The sequence below is a fragment of the Plectrocnemia conspersa genome, unplaced genomic scaffold, assembly GCF_051122295.1.
Source record: "Plectrocnemia conspersa isolate PC_06_02 unplaced genomic scaffold, ASM5112229v1 ptg000012l, whole genome shotgun sequence".
Lineage (NCBI taxonomy): Eukaryota > Metazoa > Arthropoda > Insecta > Trichoptera > Polycentropodidae > Plectrocnemia > Plectrocnemia conspersa.
In genome coordinates, this window is record NW_028277176.1 from 21,408,509 (window position 1) to 21,421,113 (window position 12,605).

The window sequence follows — 12,605 nt, forward strand, 5'->3', positions numbered from 1 at the left end:
AAAAAAAATATTTTTTTACCAACAAAAAAATATATTATTAAATATGTATTTTTTTATTTGTAAATAAGTTAATTTTATATATTTACAATGGTAAAATACCTTACAAAAACCCTAATTTAAAAAGTAATTTGTTATATAAAATGCATCAAATTAATATTGAAAGTAATAATAACCCAATCACCGAAACATTAATTCAGCTTATTTATTGGTGACTCATAATTTTTAATTTTTATCATTGTCGCAATTTTAATATATATATTTATACAATATTTTACAGTAACATTTTCAAAAATATTTAAGTATATTTTAACGCGTGCTCAATACATATTATTATTAGCTAAATTAAAAGCTATAGATAGCTTCATATACATATTATGTATACTAATTTTATACAACAAGGCTTATAATTATATAACTCATAAATATTCATCACAAAAAATCCATAAAAATAGCATATTCCCGGTTCAGCAGGTTTTTTGCGTATTAGTCACATTTTTCTCGGCAAATCAATTGTTCATAGCTCGTTGGCAATTTTTTTTCATTGATGAAAACCAGAGAGGTGTGGCTTTTATTCATTCAGTGCGGGCTATGAATGGATGGCACGTATACTTAATAGTTACTATACCATATAACCCTAAGGCGAATAGTTTTGCAGATATATAAAATCGGTTAATATTATAAAACCTAAAATTAAACGGTAACTTTTCGTGTAAATAATTTAATTTAATATATAGTATGTCATTTAAGTGAAATAATATTAATATTAAATTATCGTTCGTTTTATTACTCTAACCTTTATAATTTGAAAGACTAATTATATTATTATTATGGTAACATTTATAATCGTTACTCAGGATAATTTTATGTTTTATGAGATATTTTATTTATTTTATAGCAGGTTTAACATCTATGCAAAATAAAACTAGTAAGAAAAAACATATCTCGAATCGTCATCGATTCATTCACCTCACCTGAGGCGAGAGCATCATTTGACTATATGTATTTTTTCTGGTACTCTTCTAATCCGCGTTCTTGTACGTTCAAGTTTTTTGCCCATATATTATTAAGAGTTCAAAGAATGGAATTTCACTAAGCCACGCGCTGATAATAAACGTTCCTCTGAACCGTTAAACAATATAACAACAATTTATCATTTCTATCTTACAAAAATGATAATAAATCTAGAGTAAACAAATATATTTTATGAAAAATACAGATATATTTTAAATAGCATTAAGAAATTTTATAGAAATACATAATAAATTTTATTTTTTAAATGGCATAAAAAAAATATTTAGCTATAATTCAATATAATTAGATTATTTTACTTTTTATGTTAAAAGAATTCCTAATTTTTAGAATTAAGCAGATTTATTTATATTCTTTTATTTTTTCCATAGAATTTTTTTTATAAAACTACGGTAAAAATAAAAAATAAGCTGGATTGAATTGTTTGTAATCGTTTTCTGGAAGCGATAAATAAACACAGACTAATTATAAAAATACTGGAAGAACAATTTTTATAATTAAGCAAATTTTTTAAACTATATTATTTAAACTCATAGCAATCGTGGCAACGTGTATGAAACATAAATTGGTTCTTATTTAATATGGCTCATATATGGTCCTCAAATAAAAACCTTATATACTTAGTTCATTCAAATTTTTTTCCATTTGTGTCATTCGGGAGTAGCAAATTTTTTTTCGATTTAATCCTAATGTTTTTTATTTATTTATTTTATATTGACTATAACAAACAACTAAAAAAATGGGTTACTTTATCTTTATCTTGGTCAGTTGTATTCCTAAAATTTAATTTTGGAACAAAAGCTTTGCCCCTATAAAATCATATTAAATAAATAACTTGTGTTTCGTAATAAATTGGTACAAATGTACATTAGCTGTATTTTATGGATGATAAATAAAATTATATAAATTATCCGCATTAGTTATAGATGCATATTTGATATCTTTCATAGGCCTACCCTTTGTAACATTATTATTGTTTAATTAAAAATAATGTTATAAAAAAACACCTTTGAACTACGTGCATTAACTTTACAACCATAATGCAAGATTAGTAACACTTGTCATTGACTGTATATTTTACGATATATCTATATATCACTAATATTATAATATTAATTATCCAATCCGTTTTTAGTGAAACGCGTACTATCATAGAAATTACCCGCATTAGTCCCGCTTTATGGTCACCGAAACGGGATTTAATTGCCGACTATTTCAACTGTAGGCTCTAAATTTACGTGAAAATAGCGCCAGCGGTGTCCCACTGAATTTTCGACGTGTAAACACACCGAGTCCGAATGCTTTACGACCGAACATTAATATTCCGTCCGACGTAGCGTTTCACGTTGTCATACGTAAAGTAACGTGAACTATGGCCTGCTATAAATAAATTATAATCGTAAAAAATACTCGCACATCCATGTGTGTATGTTCTAATTGGTCGTTTATATCTATCTGGACACGTACCAAAATGGTTACCGGACGCGTTAATTATGCGACGCTACGTGGCACGTGTCACGGATCCGTTAATTTAAATCAATACGATCGTTTACGTTGCCAAAGACTTTGGGCAGCTCGTAACGAAGTGTGGTTGTAAAACGATAATGTGTGATATAAATTGTTGCCAGCTTCTTACACCGGTGCATAAATTAAGCATTTTTATGTGTTTTATGCAATTTTAAAATTAATTATAGATTTTATAAATACAAAAAAAGTTTAACATATTAAATAATATTAAAATTTAAAATGAAACATTTGGATGAAATTTCAAAACTATAGCAATTTATTTGCGATATTTTCTCTATATATTTTTTATACTTCTAGTAAAAGACATACTTTTACAGTATGTCTATAGTCATCAGTTAGTTGTTTTTGTTTCGGTTACAAATTGAAAATGTACTTTGGTTCAAATTCTACATTTTTTAAAATCATCATAAAGATCTATTAGCCATTTATTTTATTACTTTAAATTCTTCTTTTCTTTAATAAGAAAATAATATTGTAATTAATATAAGGCGATCACACTAATAGATACTGATTTTTTTCTTGCTTATTTGTAATAAATTTAATGCTCCGTTGAAACTAAATTTTTATTATCACTATCACGTTTAAATGATCACTGATCGATCCTTAATGGCTCTGTAGGAGTGATTCACGGACCAATAATGATCCAATTCAACCATAGTGCATATTCGAAATCGAAATTATCACGCATAATCCGAATCGACTAGTGAGTCTCACTCAAAAATATGAGCATCCACACGTGGACTTTTGTGGTGTTAGATTTTGTCGCAGCGAGCAGTCCGCCGTTAACCACTCCATAGATTCTCCATGCATTCAATTAAACTATTTGTAATTATTTACGGTGCGTATAAAACGGACGCGCTGGGCGAAGAAACGTCTATAAATACGTGTTAAACCAACGATAAAAATACTTTGACCTTTTATGAATATTTAACAAAATAATAATGAAAATAAAAGACACCGGGAGATGATGGGAGACGAAATATAAATGAAAATAATGGAAGATTTACTGTATGGGCGAGCTTATTGTATGTAGTGAAAAGCTCGGCGTGCGCATGCGCAATAAAAATGTTTGTTATTGTATGGATAAATTTAATAAAAATAAATACACACTTTATGTTCAAAGTGTGAAAACCGAATCAAAAGAATATCATAAAAAGGTATTATATAATATACTTGATAAAATTTAAGTAATACTCTTTATTGAAAATAAACAATTCTTGTTTATTAAATTGACATTTATTATTAAAATATTTTTTATAAATACACAGTAATTTTAACTTAATTTTAAATATATGTATGTACCGACCTGAATTCATAAAAAATCCTTTGTATCATTAGCAAAACAGTTTTTAAAACATCAATATATTTACATTAATTAAAGATAGACTAGTAATCAAATTAAATACAATAATGTGTACAGTTTTATTAAATTTAAATTTTTGCACTGGTTTACTACACGCAACGGCTTAAGTAGGAGGTCGGATTAAAACTTATTAGCCTTATGCGTACTTCCAGGCGAAAAAATTCTGTTATCTCTACTTGGCAAAGCCAGACTAGGTAAGGAGCATTGTTGCTAATAATGTTAAAAAATTATTGTACTATCACACACTTCTGAAATGTGCAACGTACATGAAATATAAATTTTCTCTGCAAATATTTTATTTTATAGTCAGAGTGCTATTGCAAAAGGCAAATTTTACAGTGTGTACGATTTTAATGTAGCACTTATTAAAGTTGCTAAGGGACTGTTGTCTGACAATCTTTCAATGCTCAGCGATTTTCAGCTGCGAGAGTCGCGATCACGTCCCTTATTCTTACCTGTAGCGGCTAGGGCGTTAGCACTCAGGCTTTACGCTCTTTTTGCATAAGCTATCCAGCTTCTTAACAAGCTTGTTGATGTTTTCAGCGATAGCTATGAGGAGTTGAAAAAAATATATTGAATGATGTTGATCTATTTTATATATGCGCCATAATAGTTTTTTTACTATTTATTGCTATACTTATTGCTTGTATAATTATCATCATGACACATTGGGAAAACGTGTCAACCCATAGGTGTCAGATTTGTAATAAAAACAATAATAAAAATAAAAATAATACGAGACAAATATTTGAATTCATCAATTATGCAACATAATTCATGTTAAAAGGCAGATTAAGATTTTTTCCGTATATATTTTAAAGTAAACAAATGCAAGCACTGATTTATTATTATGATTTATTTTTTATGATATTAATTTACCGAATTATTTAATTATTTTATTTAAATATTGATATTTGAAAATGTATATAATAGTAAGGACAAGAGAAAATGCATGATTGAGAGTAAAAGCGGAAGTGCGAGTGGGTGTATGAGGGAGTGGCTTTTTATCAAAATTATAAGTGGTGAAACGATTTGTTGTTGTGTATGAAATTGGCATTCAGATCAAATAACATATTTTACAATATATGTCATTTTTAATAAACAACGATATTGAATGAGCCTCTGTAATCGCTTCCAACGCAATTTGTAATAAAAAATATTTTTCACTTTTTATTTTCATAGTTTGTTTTTTTAAAACTGTAATTTTTTATCAGTTTCGTTTTTAAAATATCATATAGGGGTTAATCGTATTATTTATATATATACACTACTAAAAACACACAAGGTTTTTGTTGTTATTATAAAGCACTTGACAATTTGTATAATATCTACTGCTACGATCTTTACATTTCACTACATTCTTAACATCTTACATAAAGTTCAACTGGACACATGTTCTGATGCCTTAAAAAATCACATAAAAATACCCGCAAGTCCGTTTCATAACTCAACGCGTTAACAATAAAATCAGTGGAATCCACCTCATACAGTCATTATATGAGCGACGTTCTCCGAAAATTAATTACCGTGCAATCGACTCATCACGGAATCCTCTCCGGGTTCGAACTCCGATGACACTCCGGATAAGAGTTCGGGCCGGTCTCATTATCGAAATGTCACAACCATGTCTTTGTGTTTATTTTTTTATTTAATTGCGCCCCCGAGTTCGATCCCGAGGGCCTTTAGCCTCGTTAATTGTAGGGTGAAAATGCTATAGGGTCTAAGCGCCGTAAAATTAAAAATAATTAAATATAAGTGCTATACAATATTTTTTAATATTTAATCTGGAATGAAACATTTTTATAAATGTAAATATTTTTTGTAAAATAATAAATTTAGGAATGGTATAAGCACCATAAAAATCACTGTAGTTAAAACGTCCATCATCATTTTATTTGAGAAAATCAAACTACTGAACAACTAAACGTATATCTATTACCTACAACACTTACAACTGAGTGTTTCGTGCTAAAATATTTTTCAAGTTGCTATACTTGTGAGATTGTTATACAAATTGCCTAAAAAATATGTTTCTAAGAAACATCTTTTAATATTGAACGACTGTATTTTTAATTTATTTGTTGCCATGGCATGCAAATTTAATATATTTGAAGCAAATATGCAAATCACAGGAAAACGATATAATTTTGTAATTAAGCACATTCTTCATTTACTTTTGAAACCAACCACACAAAAAAATTAGCAGAATTATAATACTAACAATCTTACTGATTATTTTGTACTTCTACAATATTATATATTTTTATTTATATTTGTCAATTATTTTGACAAAACGTCTTTTCTTAATATCATCTTCTGCATTTTATCTTGAGCATTTATAATATTGATTGGACAACTTTAGCTTGTTTTTGAAGCTGTGTTGCAATTACTTAAATAATTATTAAAATTACGTCTATTAAAAATACCAACAACAAATTTGTTTAAAAACATGTAATTCAATCTATACTATAATGTTATATATAATATTAGTATCTAGCAACACAATATTATTTTTGCAACTGATTTGTCCAAAAAAATTGTAGCAAAACGTGCTGTCAAAATTTATATTTTAAAAATGTATTTTTTTATAATTAGACAGACAAACAGAAAGATTTTTTTGTAAAGATAATAATTGTACAGATTATCTATATCCAAAAGCTGTTTTTTTCATTGCAAGGCCTTAGGAAAAATAGCTACAAAAATGGCAAAAAAAAATTTAACTTTACACTTCATTAGTAAAACATCTTATTATATCACAATAATTTTGGAGTAGGACTATATCTTAAATTTTCACGCTGTGTTGAAGTTTGCCATCTATTTCACAGTAATTTACTCTGACGCTACTGGCATCTACAATTAAACATCCACATGAAAATTCAAGGCCTTCAAGAGCCTTTCCAGCGAAGATCGCAGTAGCCGCCGCTTCTCTCTTCGCATCCACTGATTAACATTTGTATGTTTTGAACAAGATAAAAATAGAAACCTCTTTAAATTATTGAAAAAAATGCATGGACCACCTTTTCTTATCTATTGATATAAAAAATCAGCAGTTGTAAAACAATTTAAAATATTCCTAAAAAATATATTTTACTAAAAAGGCCATGAAAATTCTTGAAAAAACATCGAATTTTTGCGAGAAAAGATAATTTTCGATTTTGCTATTTCTCGAGAAATTCTCAAAAAAAAATACTGAATCCATATTTTTATCATTAATCTTTATTTTTTAAAGTTATTTAATATAAAAAATATTAATTTAATTTATATAATTGCGAAACAATTTATTAGTCATAAAAATCTATTTAATTATCATTATTGATTTATAAAAAAAACTTTGAGTTAAATGTATGCATTTAGTAAACATACTTTTTATTAAACTCTATATATGTATATGTATTCTAAAATATTTTATTTTTCTAAAAACCACATGATAAAAACAGAACTACTTGATATGGTAAAAAACAATGTAATTCTATTTACTATTATAATATATAAGAAGTATATTCTGAAGAACTAATACAATTTTAAAATACGAACATTTATCAATGCACAAAATATTTCCTGTTGTCAATGGTTTCAAAATTTATTGGTATTGCCAGTTTTATACAAACTATTATTTTAATATATATAATATGATCTTTATCATTTCAATATTGTTAAGAAAAAAGGATTTTTTAAATATTAACATGTGTGTCAAATATCTGTAAAACCATTAATTATTTAAAATATATATTAGTCCACTTTTAAAATTATTTAAAAGCGGACTAATATAGTACTGACTGTGATTTCAAAACACAGTATTGCTTGCATTAGTTTTCAACTACACGTTATCTCAGTTGTTATCGACATAGAACATATATATAAAAAAATAATTAATTTTGTTAATAAGCACGATCCTTAGTAAGTAAATAAAAACAATGGCGCTTAGACCCTACATGATGTTCGACCTTCAATTCATACCCAACGGATAAATGTTTAGGACCACTTGCGACCGCGCGATACGATTTCGATAATTTTCTGACGCGGTTTTATCGCCGCCAACATCGCTGGAAACGTACACACATTCGTATCAATTATTGTTTGTGTTTTTTACGAACGATCCATCATTGCCGGATTCCTCTTAGATTTGATGACATGAAATTAAAAATGTGTACGATAAGAGAGTTTTGACGCGAAGGCAAGCGTGTGTTTTGCCGATTACCATCTTCTTAATCGTTGGGTCTGATTGTTCGATTTAAAATAAGTCAAAGACTGAAAAATTGCTTAAATGTGGAACTATATATATATAGAATATTTAGGAACTAATTATTAGTCACTCTAATTCAAAACTTATTTTGAATTTAATACAAAAAAGTCCAAAAATATATGTTGGTACGTAGTCTTGTAGAAGTAAGCTTCAATTTTAAAATTATTTTTCTGCCAATAAATAAATCCAAATTTGCGATAGAATTATTACAATGATATTTTCGCTATGATTCTGCGGTTTATATTATTTTTATATTAAAAAATAATTTACAAAATATAAAATAGAAATCATAATGATTATAATAAATTATTGTTTACTGTTATTAATTATTATATTTAAATGTAAGGTTCGAATACCTCTGGACTTTTGCTCTAATTAAAGATTTTAAGATCTAGATTTTAGTAAGCAATCCTAGCGTAAACTTTTCTCTAAAACTAGTTAAAGTTATTTATGTAAGATCATAAATAAATTTCTTGGTCCACTAATATTGTATTTATAACATGAAACCAGTCACTAGTAATTAATACAATCTAGTTAATCGATTACCTATAGAAGCTATTAATCGAGTTTAACTTTCACAATTTAAGTTATCCCATCGTAACTTAACCCATCGTCGAATTGTTAAATTAAACCAATCAAAAGAACTACCCATACGTCGTCACGCAATAACACTTCCATGCGATATTTACATAGTAATATTCATGGATAGCTTTTAATGCATAATTGTTTTTATTATATACATATATGTATTTTTATATCGATACCACAACAACGTCTATTTAACGCCATTAATCAAAAGGTTAATTACTGTTAAAGGCGTGTGGATAACACCCATTCAAAACCGGTAGTCCAATAAAAACGCAATAATTACAGGCCAAGATAGTGCTATCTGTTCGGATTCAAACCATCCTTGTCGTATGAATATTCATACTTATTTTTTTACTGTATATAAATTTTGGTTGCGTAAACCGTTTTATGATTTTCAGTTGAACGTCCCGATTGGTTTTGCTGTTGTTTTGCCTGTTTGAAGGTCGGTTAATAAAATGCATTAATGTAAACTGCTCGCTAGCTTAACATGCATTATGGCTGTGATTGATTTCCTGTATGTATAATTTAAACCGGCTATTATTTATGCAAATTTATAACAAGACACCTGGTGGCAGAGGCTGTATCCAACGACTACCTTGTCCTGACAACGATATGAGAAGAGTGATAAAGCAAAATTTGTTGACTGCAAGACGTTCGAGCTTGTACGGTGAAATCTTGGCGGTTGAGCGAAGAACGAGAAGAAATAAAATTTTATTGTTTTATAAAATACCTATGAATATAAAAAAACTCCAGATGTTATAAACATCATTAAATTATACTTTTTTATTAAAATAAATATATTGTATGAGATTAACTTTTATGTTTTATTTCAAAATATATTATATTAGAAATTATATTATAGAAATTATAAATATATAGTTAAGCGTCATATTAGACATAAATATATTACCTTATATTAAAAAACGATTTTCAATTGAACGTTTAGTATATTTGTTGGAGAGTAAAGGTTAATATATTTGCTTTTTACGTACTAATAGAAATCATATAAAAATCATAAGATTTACAAATATGAAATGTTATCGAAAGGTCATAGGGTAATAGAAGTCGTATCTATGTACATACATATATACTTGTATTTACAAAATATTAATTTTATATAATGCTGGTTAGGCCATATTTATTTATACATTTATATTTATATATGTTTATACATTTTATATTGTGTTATATTTATATATACATTTTTTGTAAATATTTTTGAAATTCTGCTTTTCAATACTTTTATGTAACATAAAGCATAACCAAATAGGTACCTTTTAAAAATATCTTGTGAGCCCTTAATGCTGCAAAAAATTAAAAACATGAAACCTTTCCGAAATGTCCCATTAATAACAGTATATTTATTTTACATATATCCGGCTAATATTGCTTTTTTGTGTTATACAAATTTGTTAAAAAACTTACTTTTTAGTGAAACTATATAAGTCAATTCTTCGGTTATAATAAATTCGTTGTCAATTTTTCAAAAGAAGTTGAACCGTGTGTTAAATATATAGAATAAAACTTATGTTTTTAGAACAAATTATTTTTACTACCCTTTCAAAACATATTAAAAAAAATTAATCGTCAGTAAATTGATTTACTTTCTCTAAAAATTATATTTGCTACCAGATAACTTCCCTTTATTCATAAATGAGAAGCTATTTTTTATAATAGTTGTTCTTGCAGATTAATAAATTGTGAAAGAAATTTATTAAACTGCAAAAATGCTTTATTTTTTCCACTAAAAAAATGGAGTCTACTTTTAATTAAACGCTCTTTTTATTTCACCAGTTATATTAAAATATATCGTAGAAAGTATGCTAAGAAATATGTCAATCTTAAGACCCAGATTGAATGCTAATTCAATTGCATAAAAGGATTGTGCAGCTACTATTTCATTCACTCATTAACAGATTTCCACTCTATAAGACCACAAAAACGTTAATTTATAAGTGGGAATTGCTTAAAATAAGCTTACTCTTAATTCATCAAAGCTGCTTGTAGGAAACATATAAATGGATTCGCAAGAACTCTGACTTTCCAAACACACAAACACAGTTACTCACTTAAGCAACAACATTAGCTCTTAAAGAACTTTCACGACTAATTTTCCTAATCGATATTTACATATTAGTATACATAAATAAATTGTGTAATAAAAATATATATCAGACAAATATAATAAGTATTTTACTGGCTGACAGAGTCACTTCACTTGATCATGAAACCCGAAAACACTTAAGGCTATCGATGACATAATATCTACAGATCATAATTAGAAAGGTAAATATTTTTAGAGAACATAAATGTACATTTTTTTGCATTCTACTAAAAAATATAAGTAATTATGACATGTGTGATATCTGATCTTAGACTTTAGATATACAAATATATCATTACCGATCTATTGGTATAATATTGTATTAGTAAACTATACCCATGTCAAAAATTAGCAATACCACTTTTAAAATGTTTTAAGAAATGATCTGACATTTCCCAATTGTATCGCGATGAAACATTACTTTTTATCATTGCAAAACACAATTTCAACGCACACCGGGATGCTGTCGGTGCATTCGCTCATAAATACGGCTCTTTTTATGTTTAATTCCAGTAGTTCGGAAGCGTGGGCCGCGTGCCGGCCGCGGCGCGTGCTCGAAACTCTGCCCACACCTTTATATGGACACCTTTACGTCTTATTAAATCATTGCATTTTTTTGCCTCTTCGACAGCAAACTCGCTACGAAACCGGACGATGTTACTATCGCACTTCGATCTCGTACTTTTCCCTTCGACTTATTATTATTGTTATTATACACACACATGAGATTTTTCGCTCATTCAAGATGGGCAACCGATACGCGGATGTGTATGTAAATATTTGTTCACGAATATTGATACACACAACGTCGAAATATCGTTGTCACGACTTTGCTCCACTCGACAATGGTTATGGGTCTCGGAACGAGTTTGTCGATTTTAAAATTATGCACGTTCATTTTAATGAATGGAGGGGTATTAGCATACTGATAGACCTCTAGTAGATTTTTTCAACTCCATTCATGGCAACTTGTATCAATGGACACGTCGTCGTTTCCATTGCTATTACGACAAAACGTTAGAGATTGATTCATTTAATTCAGCAAAATAATTGGTAATAAAAAAGTAAGTATAATATTTTATTGAATTAAGTTTATTTTACTTTTTTTATTCACAATCCTTGCTTTTAAACAGTACTCACTCAAAACATATCAACTATTTTTTACAGATATTATAGTTATTTGCTAAAAAAATATAATACCTGTTTTACTTCTATAGATAGTTTATTAAAAATATCAGTAAAAGTCATCAGAATAATGATCAACTCAACTCAGCAACTTAATTAAACTTCTTTCCAATCAAATAAAAGGTTACTTAAATTTTGTTTAATTAACTAAAACCAGGAAAACAACTGACAATATTGCCTCCTACAGACCGATAAGTATCTTACAAGTTATATCAAAAATATTAGAAAAAATCTAATAAAATGAATTAAACCTGTAATAGAGGAACATACTTTCTTACCAAATCATCAATTTGGCTTTCGAAATTAATATTTTACAATAGAACAAGTAAGTACACAGGTGGGCATAATATAGCTTTGACAAATGGTGAGTGGGTTTATTTTCACCAAATCGCCCTTTAGCTGTTCTTTACGCCCTAAATATCTCCCCTGCATGTTTGTATATTTTACATGTGGCGACCACACATATAGGGACAGTTAAAAGGGCGATTGTCTTATTGTTAATGACCGTGACCAAAATCGTTCATTCACTAACAATGAGACAAACATCATAGCACAAGAAGGATTTC